The sequence below is a fragment of the Cupressus sempervirens genome, chromosome 5, assembly GCF_028749045.1.
Source record: "Cupressus sempervirens isolate cs-2001-9-10 chromosome 5, ASM2874904v1, whole genome shotgun sequence".
In the NCBI taxonomy this organism is placed as follows: domain Eukaryota; kingdom Viridiplantae; phylum Streptophyta; class Pinopsida; order Cupressales; family Cupressaceae; genus Cupressus; species Cupressus sempervirens.
Genome location: NC_143122.1, coordinates 71,650,459 through 71,666,563, shown reverse-complemented (window position 1 = coordinate 71,666,563; position 16,105 = coordinate 71,650,459). Strand labels below are relative to the sequence as shown.

Sequence of the window (16,105 nt, the reverse complement as noted above, 5' to 3'; positions counted from 1 at the left end):
TTTTGTATATATTTTTATTAATATACGTATAATAAAGAAAATTTTAGAAAATATATTACTTAGTTTATAAAATCACAGAAGTGCAGCCAAAGCAAATAATAAAATTAAAAATCAGATCAAAAGTTTTATATTTACATATTAACAAAACCTAATAAATTTATATTTTAATCTCATAATTGTAACTTAAAACAACCTAAAGTAAAATAGAATACCATGCAGCTAAAAGGTGCACAAGGGTCATAAAACCAGCACATGGTATTTTGACCTCAATCAGATCCCATTATATTATTATTATTATACAACAACATCACATCAAAGCTTCATTTCAAGGTTAGGTTTTTACTTTGTTTGGATGCCCTGTTTTAGAATAGCATTCATCAGTTTCACTCATGGTACAGGAGGGAGGATATTTACAGTTGAAGAATACATGAAGCTGTAGTGCATGTCTGTAGTATTGGTAGATTGTAACAAACCCAACACATTCACCTTGTTCATAGAGACTTTTTACAGTAAAAAGTATGTTTAATATGTTCAGTATGTCTGTGAACAAGTTGAATGTATTGGTGTTACATTCCACAGCACTGCAGGATGCCCAACAGTATCACATATTCTTCAAACTCACTACAGAACAAATAAACTATGGCTGAGCATACAATAGTATTTGTAATTATAGGTATGCTCTTTTTCCCTTTCTGTTAATTACCCCTGTTTTCAGAATAATATTTATAAGATTGTCTTTTTTCATTTTCTTCCAGTTAATCATTCTGGTATTTAGGTTTTAGAGTGGCAACAATACCATCCCCATGAGTATAGCCCCGCTTCACTCCGGCCATCAATACAGCCTGCTGTAGTTCCAATATTTCTAGGTATATCTTGTTCCTATACACATAATGCCTAGAAAGGAGTTTGATATACAGATCCATAATATCTCGACAATCTGTGGTCTTAATCAAGATTTGTTTGCCTTTTCCTGCGGATGATCCTGGAGATTGACCATGACCATAAATAATCACTTGGGCTATTTCTGTAGTTGGATTATTCATTTTTAATAGAAGAATACATACTATTTATTCAATCTTTACTGCGATTTGTATGGGTTTCCCTATGGATAGATCCACCATGCCAGAGACATACAGTTTTGGTTGATCTCTTTATATAAGTAGCCAACATATTTACAGGATAACACTTTCTTCTTCTACTTCCTTGATGCCCTTGAGATGAGCTTTATTTTTTTAAAGTTGAGAAGTGATCTTGAGGTCTTCTACTGACAAAGAGGCCTTTATGTTTCCAACCTTAGCAGTGACATTGGAAGGCCGAATTTAGACCCTGGTTGCTCATCTGTTAAATGGGATATTGGCAGGCCTTGTTGATCAGTCGCTTATTGAGGTCCCTGGATGACCTTTAAAAACCTATCTTGTAAGAACTGCAACAGGTTTCTTCTTTTGGCTGCATAGGTATTCTTTTAGGTTTAGTTTTTATTTTATTTTAAAGTTTTAGAATTGACGTTGTATCTGATATTGGTATTTTAGCTTTACAACCATTCAAATGTTACTTTGTAAGTTTGTATCTGTCATCTATTTGTCTGAATGCTTGCACTGGACTGCTACCTGATTGCATCTCTTGCCAATATGAGTATGTTCTTGTCTGGATTGCTCACCCAATTTCTGCTCTCCTCTCTCTCTCTCTCTTTTTTGGCAAATTGTTCTTCTGGAAAAGAACATTGACTTCAAGGCATTCAACTGATTTATTTTAAAAGTAGACAAGAGATTGAGAGCATTTAGAGGCTGAACTACATTCAGCAACGTTTGACATTAATCTGAAATGAAGAAAAACTAACTCTACAATGGATGAGACACAAAAGAGTGTACTATATAATATTGTTTTTGTGGGTTTTGATCCCTTGATTAGTCCACCGCGGCCTGCATCACGAATCTTACACAAATACATGCCTTGATTGGTAGGTTGAGACTATTGATTTTCGAATTGTATCTCTTAGTGAGCTAGAAAAATTTATCCCACTTTTCTGCAATTGAGAATCAGGATGGATCCGCAGAATTTCAACTGTGTAGAAGGTTAAGATAAACCGAGGGATGGGAGGATAGAAAAGGCATCAATTACAATATGTGGTGCAGGAGAAGGGAAAATAAGATGTCGGTCCTGTCTGAGCAAAAGAATGGCAGATTGAGGGTCAAACGACGCGCAAAACCTCATAAAGAAGGTAGGTTTTGACAATTTTAGGAAGGGGGAGACAATAAAATAGGGTTTGGATGGGTAAGAGGATTTCCACAACCTTTGCTTGCAAGCTTTAATAGGCGTAAGGGAGAAAGAGAATAGTGATGTGAGGGAGGGATTTGGTCAAAGTTTATGGAGAGAGGAAGAGGTAGGAGAGGAAAGGAGGGCATGGGTGGACATATCTCATTCACTGGATATACTTTTTATAAGTCTTGTTATTATCATGGATGATGTCTATATTGTTGAGAGATTAATCAACTTTATCAAAAGATTGAATGTCTATTATGATCATCTTATAAAATATATTTAATTTTAAATAATGTAATCATTTTAAAATAATCAATTTAAGATAATTCTTTTTCATTATTATTATATTTAGTTCCAAATGATGTAACCATTTTGAAACAAACTCTTTCTACCTCTTGATCTTTCTTCCTATGAGACCTCTTTTCTTTGAAGCATTGTGAGAGACAATCTTGCCATCTCATATACTCATTGATTTGAGAACTTTAGTGATTATTTGATTGGGAATCTAGCTTTGAGATAATCATGAAACACTTCGAAGGGAAAGATATTATGTTCTTATAAATCGATTTTTCATATGATATTAAGATTAAATTATTGAATTATATAAAATAAATTATAATTGTTTCGAGGTGTTCGTAATATTATGTTTTACACTATAACCTTGGTTATGAACTTTGTCATAGGCATCCCAAAGATAGCCATATAATTAGTTCATCTTGTTAAAATCTACATTTGTAGTAAGGGAGAAGTTCAACATTCAAAGAATGAGCCAACAGATTTATTTACAACACATGTTCTACTCAAGTCCCACACTTACTAAATCTATGTTTGGAATCATAGATAAAGTCAGATTTTCATTTAACTCAACTTAGGCGCATGGTCTCATTCTCAAACAGAAAATTGAGTTTGTCTATACAACCAAACCTATTTAATGGTGATTGACATCTTGAAGGTCCAAAGAAGGAAGGTTCTTAATTCTAGAGTAACACCCCCTCACCCCAAAAAAGAAAAAAAGGAAAAAAAAACCATGCACTTGTTTCAGGGAGAAGTCCCTGTGATGAGGAGTTGACATTCACAAGTCTCCCTACCACTACAACTACATGATTGGTGTACCATCGGGATGCCATTGAGACATAGATGTCTAGATGTCCTTGAGACATACACGGTGTTAGCCTCGACAAATAATGTTGAAGATAAGTAAGATAATGTTTGCGAAAAAGTCATATTAGTTGTTATGTTGTCATTGATGCCAAGCTTGGATTGGTAAGACATTATGCTAATTTAGTAGAGTGCCATATCATTTGATTGATGAAGAGGATTTGAAGAAAGTATGAAGATGAAGTAAGTGTTGATAAGTGTATGGTTTTCAATGGGCACTTGATGAGTTAGACTTCGATAGTATGATATTGGTTTGATTGTTTACCATGATTTGATGAAGTGTTGAGATCATGTAAGCAAGTTATGAACTCATGAATTGAGAAGAGAAAGAAATAGTAAGTTGCACGAGCTAGTCAGTGAGATCAGTAAATGAAGGACTAGTGGTCACCGAATGAAATATGAGTAGTATTAATCGAGCAAGAATAATGTTAACCGAACTTAGTATTCACTGAGCAAGTATAGTGTTGTTAGTCTCAGAATGGTTTTGACATTTGAGTGCCAACACACTTAACCATTTTCTACATTAGAGCCGAGTAGTCTTCAGGTGTCGAGCAGCCTTTAGGTGCTGAGTGAAGATCAAGTGCCGAGTGACTTTAGGTGCCGAGCATGATACAAGTGTTGAGTGATATTTGAGTGCCGAGTCACAGACGATGCCGAGCAATACAAAAATGCAACAAAAGCCGAGTAAGCCAGTTTGTTACATGTGTCGAGCATCTGGAATCAGTAAGTGCCAAGTAACACATAATACACATATGAGTTTGTAACTTCACTAATTCAGATGTAAACCGTTTTCATGGCCAACATATGACGAATCTTGAAGGATTAAAATAATTAGATTGAATCTTTTATATTTTCTATGCAATCTACATGCAGCCAATAAGAAAAATGGAGAAGGCATGCAACCAATAATAAAAGTGCAAGCAAAGAGTGGGAAACAGAGATTCAATATGGATCGTAGATCCACATCTAACCCTAAGTCTTTGAATGTCTTTATAAGGAAGACTAAAACTCATTGTATATGAGAATGGACGAAGGTGTGTAAGGGAAACTATTTTCAGAGTGAAGAATATTAGATCTCAGAGGATCAAGGTCAGAGAAAGCAGATCAAGTGCCTGTATTCAACAATCAAAGGATTGTAAGCTATCAAGTTTATTACACCTAATACTCTCTAGCAATTGTATTATAAAGGAAACACTATGGTGATAGGTTAGCTTAACAGCTATTTTGTAGATCCTTTAAATAGGTGATTAGATCCTTTAAATAGGTGTTTAAATCCTTTAACAGGATAACACTTCATGTAAAGTGTTTGTAAATCCTTTAACCAGGTCACTATTGATACAGTGTAAAGCCTTTAACAGGGCAGACCATTAGAAGTGGTTAAATATTATTACTGCAGTGATTTTGTGGGTATCATCCCCACCCCAGTTTTACCTTCTTATTCCTAGAGGGTTTCTGGGTTACCAAAATTTCAAGTGTTATGTGGTGATGCACATGTGTTTTTCATAAATGCTTAATGTTGATATGCATGCATGTACAGTTCAATATTATGTTATTAAGGATTTGTGAAAAATAGGTTAAAAGCTAGTACTTCTGATTCACCCCCCCCCCCTTAGAAGCATTCTTTCCATTAAGATATTTCAACAATTGGTATTAGAGCATCAAGGTTCTCACAAGGAGAAGTCTAACAGCTTGGAGAAAAAGGTCTAAATATGGAAGTCTTCAAACTTGGGAAGGTTATTGACAATCAAGTGATTGATGTGCAACTGGCTCTACACAAAGTAAAGGAAGCCAAGGAGGAGCTAAGAAAATATTTGAAAAGAAGAAAGGATATAGCCATAGTTGAAAATGATACAAACTACAAGGAGATAGATACCACAAAATTGTTTGTCAATACAGACACTAAAGAGTTTGATGCAACAATAGCAGAACTGATGGAGAAAAACAAAGTTCAAGCAGAAGAGATAAGATCTCTCAAGATGGAACATGAATCACAGGCCATAATGTTATGTGAAATCACTGAACAAAAGAAAAGAGCAGTTGAGGATAGAGTCATGATGGAAGATGACAAAAGAAATCTTGCAAACAAACTTGAAAAAAAGTGTACTGAATTAACAAGGATTTCAAACATGTAGATGGATACACTTACCCAAATGATGAACCTTCATCATGAACTCATTATGAAAGATATTGAGATCTCTACTTTGAAGATGCAGAATGAACAACTGGTGAATGAATTGAACAGAGAAAAAGAGGTAGTAGAGAATCTAAACAAGTCAAGTGAAGCCATCAAATACTTTGAACAATTGATGAAATTTCCAAGATCAGCCCATGATACATCAGGACTTGGATACAACAGCACTGAAATTGGGGAATCATCAAAGAATGTTGAGCAAAAAGGTAACAAAGGTAAGGATTCTAAACCCATTTGTCATTACTGTAATAAAAGGGGGCATACTGCTAATATTTGCAGGAGTAGAAGATTCAATCAGCAAAACACACCCAAGAGCAAGAGTAACTGTCACAAGTGCAACATATAAGGACATATGACACAAGATTGCAGATCCAAAGTCACAAGGACACAAAGATTTGATGGACATTGTCATAATTGTAAGAAGTATGGACATAGAGCATTTGAATGCAGATCAAAGCCTATGTGGGCATCAAATCAACCAGCAAAAATAAAAGGAAATGAAAGTCAGTACCATTAGGATTACAAAACTAGGTATAGCTATCATTATTGTTAGGAATATGGACATATACCCCAGAATTGCATAAGAACACATTTCAAAGGGAATTATAGAAGATGGTTGAACCAAACCACATGTTTCAGTTGCTTAAAAACTGGTCATATCAGCAGAAACTGTCCTACAAGGTCAAAGGCACCAAAGATTGAAGTAAACAAGGGCAAAGAAAAGATTGATGTGGAACACATAAGAATAGACATGAAGAAAACATGGCAGAAAAAGAATGAATCAAGTTCATCCAATGAAAGGGTCACTTCACCCACAAGGTCAAGTGATCATTTCTCATTCAATTAAACACAAGAAAGAGGCTACAGGGCTGATACATATAAGGAAGTATCATACATCAGCCCTAAATCATGAAGAACCAATGCAAAGTAGAAATAAGCATGAAACAAGATGCCAAGACAAAATTTTAAATAATGATGCCGAGTTGTCTTTGGATGCCAAGTAAAATTTCAATACATGCCGAGTTCCTAACAACGACCGAGTTGATAGCAAATGCCAAGTTGATAGGAAGCCGAGTAAAGTGGAGATGTAGTGCAAGCCGAGTAATGTCAAAAATCCTTTAGAGGCTGAGTTTGCAGTTGAGCATTTAATGCGATGGAAAGAGGGTATATTATCGCGATTTTAATCATTCTTCCTCATCGCGATCAAGAAGCAAAGAAGAGAAAGAGAGCGGAGCAACTCCATAGCAGCGAATCCAGCATTCCAAGCAGATTGCAACCTCTTACAACACGTTTTCATCGATCTTGAGGTATTTTCATTTGTGCCAAGCTACGCAATTTCATATTTCTATGTAAAGGAAACCCTAGTTTGCATAAATGGCTTCAAGTTCTAAGACAACCCAGGACAAAGAATCGTTTGAAGTCCAACTAGTATCTAATGAGGTTAGGCGGCCTGATTTTTTCCCTATCCCTAAAGTTGCATACAAAAATGATCCGGTCGGAGCCCTTTCTTGCATAACCCAAATGTTGTTATGGTTCAGGATGTAAGGAGATGCTATAATTGCAAGATAGGAGCCATAGGAGACATGGAAATAAGAGAAGCCTTTGTGAAGCAGTGTGTCGATGGAGTCTTGAAAGAAGAATACAAAATTGCTGAAAGGAAGGGTTTAACAAGAGTTTTGAGTTTTCCTGCCATATTTAAAATAGAATGGATTAGACTTGTGTTGAGCAGAATTCATGATGGTAGTCTGTGGTTAGAAGATGTCCCTATCAAAATCACAAAAAGAATCATTCATAGGGTAACTGGATATCCTACCCTAGATCGGTTCAAGACCTTGAGAAGTGAATCCAAGGAGGTTATTGAAAAGAACACAGGTGCTCAGTGGAACTGTCATGTCCCCTTTTCAAATAATTAAAAAAATAATAAACTTTGCTAAGGCTGGCAGGCTCCAAAAAGGTGAAGTTTCAGCAAAAGGGGCTAATCTTTGGAAACCAATGGACTAATAAATAAAAATTATTATTAAATTATATTTTATTAACCCCTCTTGGACGTGAGTTAGGGTTATGCCCTCTTTTAAGGGGTTTGGAGGCATTTTGGGCTCATTCCAAAACTTGATTTTTGCTCATTTCTTTGTTGTTCTTCAGAGGCTGCCAAACCTGTGGAGAAGGAGACCCAAGAACGGGAGTTTGCAGGTTTCCAAGAAGGCTAAGGACGGGAGTTTGAAGCCATTCCATGTGCATGCTCATACAGAGTTTGCCTTTGTGCTGAACAGTGCAGATTTGTGGGTTTTTGGGTGTGTTTTTTGTATAAGTTTGGTGTTTTTCAGTTGAGTATTTCATATCAGATTGGGTTGCTGTTGTATATCAAACTTTAAAATGTTAAAATAGAGCTGAATATATGTATTGGGACGTGATTAAACTTCTAAGATAGATTATTAGTGTTTTTGTGGTGTTTTCGAGCATATTTTGTGCTATTTCGGGAGCCCGATGAGCATAGTTTTTGTCCTACATTTTTGAGCTGTTGTGTAAAGGCTATACAGATTTGGAAATGTCAATTTGTAGGCTGTTATGCTACTGAAATTTCTGTAAAAATGTCCATTTTCAGATTTATTAATAATCTGTGAAGTTGTGAAGCTTTTGGCACTATTTTCAGCAGACCCGATTTGGGGTTTCTTGAGAAATTTGGTGGATCTTTGAGATATTAGTTGTTTGATTTTAAAGATCTGATTTGAGGCTTGAAATATCATGTAAAATCAGAAAAGGGACATTTCAGTGGTATTAGAGCCATGATCTTGCCAGCCTGAGGGTTTGTAGAAGTTTGCATGTCAGTTTTAACAACTACCCAGATCTTGCATGTCAGTTTTGACAACTACTCAGATCTTGCATGTCAGTTTTGACAACTACCCAGATCTTGCATGTCATATTCTATGATTGCATGTTGCTTCTAATCAGTTGCATGTCAAAATTTATGGTCGCATGCAACTAAGTGAAAGAGAAAAAAGATATTTGCAGCGAGAAAAGAATAAAGAAATTTTGATCAAACCTCCAGTTGAAAGTAAAAGTACAAAATCCAAGGAAGGGAAAAGTATGGTTGATCCAGATGAGATGGCAAAGAAATTTTTCCAAGAGATCCAAAATACTCAGAAACAAACAACGGATAGTTTGGCAGAAACTAGAGAGGCTTTGGGAATATTGACAGAAAAACTACAAGGAGTTGCATCTATTAATGAGAAAGGGAGCACTTCAGAGGAGCGAAGAAATCTGAAATCCACACCATCTAAATCAACTAAAACTATTTTCTTGCCTACAGATGAGCCACCAGTACCAAATCCATCCATTAATCCTGTGGAAGAGGTTACAGGTAACTTGATTGCATTAAGAGCTACTTATAATGGCTTAGATGATACTTTCGTAGTTCAGTTCCTTTTAGAGAATATGTGGATATGATGAACACTTTGATGCCCAAGAAAGAGAATAGGAGGGAGCATGACATAAGTGGAAGAGAGCTCAAAAATAAAATAAGCAAGTTTACAGCACCTACTTTTGATGGAACAAACAAAATTTCAGCTAGAGCATGGCTACAAAAATTACAGACTTTCTTCACACTTAACCCCATGAAGGAGAGTGATGCTGTTCAATTTGCAAGTCTACACTTGGAAGATGCAGCCTATGATTGGTGGTATCATGGAATGACTACTCAAGGTCATGAGCAGGTAACTACATTTGATGATTTCAGTCAAAGAGTGATAGACAGATTTGACCTCAAGGATGATGAAGAGTACTTTAAAGAATTGTCAAAGTTGAAGCAAACCAAATCAGTTAATGAGTATATAGAAGAGTTTCAAAAAGTGGCTGTTATGGTAACTGATATGAGTGAAAAGAGGATTTTTTATCTTTTTCTTGATGGTTTAGAAGATTCTGTTAAGGGTTTGGTTAAGGCTTTCTCACCCTCAACCTTACAGGAAGCTATCAAAAGAAGCTTGCAACTTGAAACTTGCGTGCCTATGAAATCAATCACTAATCAAAAACCCCCAAATCTTTGGCAACATAAGGGAAATTTTTAGAAAAAGACTTTCCCAACACTACCACCAAAAGATGTGATAAATGTGGCAAAAAAGAAGGTAGATGAAGAGACTAGGAGTGAATTACGAAGGAAAAAGCTTTGTTTTACTTGTAGAGAACCATGGGCTCCAGGACACAGATGTTTGGGGAAAGGTCAAGTGCACTATATTGAAGTTGCTTCAGAATCTGATTCAGATGAGCATGAGGAATTTCATGATACTAAGGATGAGGTAGAAGAAGAGAAAGAAAAAGAAATCAGCAAGGATGGCACTTTAGCAGCATTATCGGGAGTCCCAAGATACCATCCCTTTCGAATTCGAGGGGTACTAGCAGGGCAAAGGTTGACAGTTCTTCTTAATAGTGGGGCAACTCACAATTTTATTGATGAGGGATTTGTCATGAAAAGAGGGCTTAAAGCAGAAGATTTTGAGGGATTCAATGTTACGGTAGCTGATGGATTCACTATGCCTTGCACACGGGTGGTGAAACAACTCAAGATGACCTTAGGAGATTATGAGTTATGTGATGACTTCTATGTGGTTGGTATTGGGGAGACAGATCTTGTATTGGGTGTTCAATGGTTGCGCTCTATCGGAGGCTATTACATGAACCATCAAACTATTTTTAAATTTCATTCCAATGGGAAAGAAGTCATATTCAGAGGTTTATCAAATGGAGCACCTAAGGCGGTCTCTGCAAAGAGGATGGAGAGGACCTTTCGAAGAGGACAAGTAACATGGGCAGCAGGAGTCATAATCCAACAACAAGCTCTTCAAAGAATCAAGGTAATTTCCATTTTGAAATTCAAAATATTCTTGATAAGCATAGTATAGTTTTCAATGATTTGCCTCCAAGATTACCACCAGATTGAGGTTTTGAGCATGTTATAGAGTTAGAACAGGGTGCCAAACCAGTTATAACAACCCCATACCACCATCCAAGAGGTTATAAAGAAGAAATTGAAAAAACTATTAAAGAACTCCTGGACATGGGATTCATAAGGCCTAGCTCTAGTCCATTTGCATCATCTGTGGTACTTGTCAAGAAAAAGGATGGTACAATGAGAATGTGTATAGACTACAGGGCTCTAAACAAGAAGACCATAAAAAAAAGGTATCCTATACCACGCATGGATGAACTCATTGATGAGTTACATGGTGCTCTATACTTCTCAAAAATTGACTTAAGATCAGGGTACCATCAAATCCGAATGAGGAGTGAAGATGTGGAAAAGACTTCTTTCAGATGTCACTATGGGCACTTTGAATTTCTTGTTATGCCATTTGGACTCACTAATGCACCTGCAACATTCCAATCTTGTATGAATAAGGTATTCAGCCAGCATCTTCGAAAATTTGTTTTGGTATTTTTTGATGATATCTTGATATACTAAAAAACATGGGAAGAGCATCTAAAGCACATAGACACTATTTTGGGAATCTTGGAGCAGCAATCCTTCTATGCTAAGCTATCTAAATGTGAGTTTGGTTTGACAGAGATCCCATATTTGGGACATATTATAAGTTCTAAAGGAGTACAGGTTGATCAACAAAAAATCCAGGCAATTTTGGATTGGCCTCCACCCACTAATCTTACACAGTTGAGAGGTTTCTTCGGGTTGTGTAGCTACTATAGGAGATTTTCCAAGGGATTTTCTCAGCTTGCTGCCCCCTTGACTGATTTGACAAAGAAAGGAGCTTTTGTTTGGACAGAAGAGGCACAAAAAACATTTGATAAGCTTAAGGAGGTAATGAGTTCATGCCCTGTGCTTACAATTCCAGATTTCTCTTTACCTTTTGTTGTTGAATGTGATGCTTCTGGAGAAGGTATAGGGATTGTCCTAACTCAAAGGGGACATCCAATAGCATTTGAGAGTAGAAAATTAAATCAATCAGAGAAAGGTTACTCCATCTATGATAAGGAAATGTTGGCAATCATGCATGCACTTCATAAGTTTAGACAATATTTGGTATGTGGGAGATTCATTGTAAAGACAGACCATAATAGCCTCGGGTTCTTCTTGAACCAAAGGGATTTGAATGATCGTCAACAAAAATGGGTAAGCAAATTGCAAGCTTATGATTCTGATATTGAATACATGAAAGGAAAGAATAATGTGGTTGCTGATGCTCTCTCAAGAAAACCCACTTTGTGTTCCTTATCATCTATCTTTGCTGATTGGAAAGTCTCCATAATTTTAGAGTATGCTAAAGATTCCTTTGCCACAAAGATTTTGGATAAGTTAGTGGATGATAATAGGTACAAGGTTGTTGATGAATTGATTTATTACAAGAACAGGATCTTCCTAGTGCCAGGGTCAAAAACTAAGTAGAGGATATTGAGGGCCTTTCATGACACACCTTTGGCTGGTCATCAGGGATACTTTAAGACATACATGCAAATTCAAGAGCGGTTTTCATGGAAGGGTATGAAGGAGGATGTCCTTAAACACATTAAGGAATGTATGGTATGCCAACAAAGCAAGAGTGAGCAAAATTTTCCTGCAGGGTTGATGCAGCCACTTCCTATTCCCGAACAAAAATGGGAAAGTATTTCCATGGACTTCATCACTGGGTTGCCCAAGGTTCAAGGTAAGGATTGCATATATGTGGTGGTAGATAGACTAACTAAGTATGCACATTTCTTTCCTATCACATCTGATTTCAAGGCATCACAAGTGGCCGAATTGTTCTTCAAGGAAATTTTTAGATTACATGGTTTGCCTAGAAACATTGTTAGTGACCGAGATAGTAGATTCCTCAGCTCTTTTTGGAACGAGCTCTTTCATTTGGCAGGAACTGAACTCACTCCCAGTACTAGCTATCACCCTCAAACAGATGGAAAAACAGAGATAGTTAATAAATGGATAGAGGGATATTTGAGGAACTATGTTTCAAATCAACAACATGCTTGGGTGAAATGGTTACACCTAGGGGAGTATTGTTACAATACATCTCATCACATGTCTATTGTTATGCCTCCTTTTCGTGCTCTTTATGGTTATGATGCCCTTTCCTTTGTTGATCTAATACTTTCTGATAGCAGAGTACCCGCAGCAAGTGATTTCATCAAGCAAAGCCAAGACATAATAAGGTCCCTCAAGGATAACCTAAAACATGCACAGAACCAACAAAAAATATATGCTGACAGGAAAAGGATTGAAAGATCTTTTCAGGTGGGAGATTTGGTATTTGTTAGGTTGCAGCCATATAAGCAAAGCACCTTGAAGAGGAGTGGGGCAGAGAAACTCAAGCCAAGGTTCTATGGGCCTTATAAAATCATCAAGAAGGTAGGAGAGGTAGCTTATGAATTGGAGCTCCCACCAAACAGCAAAATACATAATATTTTCCATGTATCTTGCCTAAAGAAGGTTCTAGGCCAGCAAACCATAGTATCTACAGAATTACCACCTCTTGATGATGAAGGGAAATTAGTTTTGATACCAGAAGAGATTTTGGATACAAGAGAGAAAAGATTGAGAAACAGGAGCGTCATAGAGCATTTGGTCAAATGGAAAGGATTACCACTAGAGGATGCAACTTGGGAAGGAGCACATATTCTTGAAAATTCCAACCTTCATTGTTTGAGGACAAGCAATATTTGGGAGGGGAGGACTTGTCATGTCCCCTTTTTAAATAATTAAAAAAATAATAAACTTTGCTAAGGCTGGCAGGCTCCAAAAAGGTGAAGTTTCGGAAAAAAGGGGCTAATATTTGGAAACCAATGGACTAATAAATAAAAAGTATTATTAAATTATATTTTATTAACCCCTCTTGGACGTGAGTTAGGGTTATGCCCTCTTTTAAGGGGTTTGGAGGCATTTTGGGCTCATTCCAGAACTTGATTTTTGCTCGTTTCTTTGTTGTTCTTCAGAGGCTGCCAAACCTGTGGAGAAGGAGACCCAAGAACGGGAGTTTGTAGGTTTTCAGGAAGGCTAAGGACAGGAGTTTGAAGCCATTCCATGTGCATGCTCATACAGAGTTTGCCTTTGTGCTGAACAGTGCAAATTTGTGGGTTTTTGGGTGTGTTTTTTGTATAAGTTTGGTGTTTTTCAGTTGAGTATTTCATATCAGATTGGGTTGTTGCTGTATATCAGACTTTAAAATGTTAAAATAGAGCTGAATATATGTATTGGGATGTGATTAAACTTCTGAGATAGATTATTAGTGTTTTTGTGGTGTTTCCGAGCATATTTTGTGCTATTTCGGGAGCCCGATGAGCATAGTTTTTGTCCTACATTTTTGAGATGTTGTGTAAAGGCTATACGGATCTGGAAATGTCAATTTGTAGGCTGTTATGCTACTGAAATTTCTATAAAAATGTCCATTTTCAGATTTATTAATAATCTGTGAAGTTGTGAAGCTTTTGGCACTATTTTCAGCATACCCGATTTGGGATTTCTTGAGAAATTTGGTGGATCTTTGAGATATTAGTTGTTTGATTTTAAAGATCTGATTTGAGGCTTGAAATATCATGTAAAATCAAAAAAGGGACATTTCAGGAACAAAAGAGGAATGACAATTCACACCATTCAAGATCCTCTAGTTGAGTTTGTTGTTAGAGTTATTGCCCACAAATTCTACCAATCCAGTAGACTCAACAGTGTGCCATGTATTGCAGTAGATGTAGGCTACAAACTGGTGAAAAAGGATCATACTTATGATCTTGCAAAATTGCAACTACAACAAACTAATGAAAATCTAGCAGCCATAAGAAGGACAAAGGGTGCTCAATGCAAATTTGGAGCAATTCTGGTTTGTGCATTCTTTTATGTTCAGAATGAATTTCCCTCTTTTGGAAAAGTTGCATGGAGAAATGAAAGAACTATCATATCTCAAATTAATGAATATATAGAACAAATGGGAGACAATTTTGATACCTTGATGACAAGCTATTTTGAGGATTTTAAGAAATCCTTGAACCAAAGGGTGAGAATACCAGTTTCCTTAGTGGAAAAACATATTAATGATATATGCTTCTTAGTTGATATTGACTTCACCTATATCCAAGCAGCAGTTCCAAGGGTGAGATGGCTAAGGCCATTTGGTTGTGAGATCAACATAGATGAAGCATCTGCAGCAATAACTACATTATTGGCAGAAGAGACAGATAAGAGTGCCCCACACTTTAGCACTTATGATGTGGTAAGGTCAAAGATAAATATGGAGTTAAAAACTGCCTCCACATTGAAGAAGAAAGATAAATTGATGAAGAAAATTAAGAAGAAATTTGGTGAAGGAATAGAGGCTGAAGCAGAAGAAGAAGATGATGATGACAATGATGAGGATGAGGATGAACAAGAGCAAGGCCCAATGGAATTAACTCAAGGCCTAGGTGAAGACAAGGAGGAAGGTGCCGAGGAAGAAGAAGCCAAGGAAGCACCAACCCAAGTCGAGCCAAAGAAGAGAAAGGCAACAAAACAACCTCCAACTTAGCCCAAACCAAAGAAAATTGCCATGCTATCACCACAAAAGCCAACAACTAGAGTTGCAACAAGGGCCTCCACACAAAAAGCTAAAGAGGAAGCCACAAAGAAGAAAACAGTCAAGAAGACACAGGAAGATCCAAGGAAAAGAAGAAAATATGTGGCTCAACCTGATACAGATGAAGAAGATCAATCTGAAAAGGTAAGCCATTTTTCAGTTGATACATTATGTAAAAAGATTGGAAATGAAGACTTAAGCAACATAAATAAAGTTGATTTCAATAAATTCACTAAAGATGAACAAAATAAAATAGAAGAATCAGTTTATGGAATGATGGCACAGTTCAAGTATACTCCTCTTGAACTAGATGGACAATTGCCAAATGAACTGTCTAAAATTGTAGAAGATAGATGGCATTTTTGTTTGAAAATGGAGAAGGAGATGAGAGAATCAACCCTAGCAAGCATACTGCCTGATTTGACTAAGGAGCAAATGGAGAAAGCAGTCAAAAGGCATAATACTAGGTTTACACCTAAGTACAGGGCATTCTTCATTCTCCAAAACAAAATGGAAGAAATTGTGCAAAGAACAACAAAATCATGGAAGAACTTGTACAAAAAGATTGAAGATTTTCTTGAAGAAGAATACAAGGAAGAAGCTACTGCTCCACTAGAAGAAAGAAGAAAAAGGAGAGAAGAGAAGACAAAAGTAGAGCAAGGAAAAAAAGAAAAGAAGGAAGAAGAAAAGAAACAAGAAGAAGAAAAGAAGGAAGAAGAAAATAAAGAAATAGAGGAGGAGACACAAAAGCAAGATGAAACGGCAACAGCTGAGCAAGAGCAGCAACAAGACCAGAGTGTGCAAGACACAAGATTTCCACCTACTAGCCCTCCTCATGTACCCATCACACCTACAGAAACTGTAATAGTACAAGATGTTCCTGACACTTTTGCTCAGAACATCAATCCATTAACTGTAGAGGATCTCAAAAGAATCCTTGACCAATCCACATAAC

At 36.7% G+C, this 16,105-nt stretch overlaps 1 long non-coding RNA gene across 3 annotated transcripts in view; it reads left to right on the top strand.

Annotated features, from left to right (window-relative positions):
- Positions 1–457: 457 nt before the first annotated feature.
- Positions 458–16,105, top strand: part of LOC149554604 (uncharacterized) — a 79,376-nt gene continuing 63,728 nt past the window's right edge. For 2 of the 3 annotated variants that reach the window (XR_016364393.1, XR_016364394.1), the window contains exon 1: positions 458–673. This is a non-coding gene — a long non-coding RNA (uncharacterized LOC149554604). Of the gene's footprint in view, positions 674–775; positions 1,078–16,105 lie in introns of those variants that run through there. The other variant, XR_016364395.1, reaches the window with a different exon arrangement.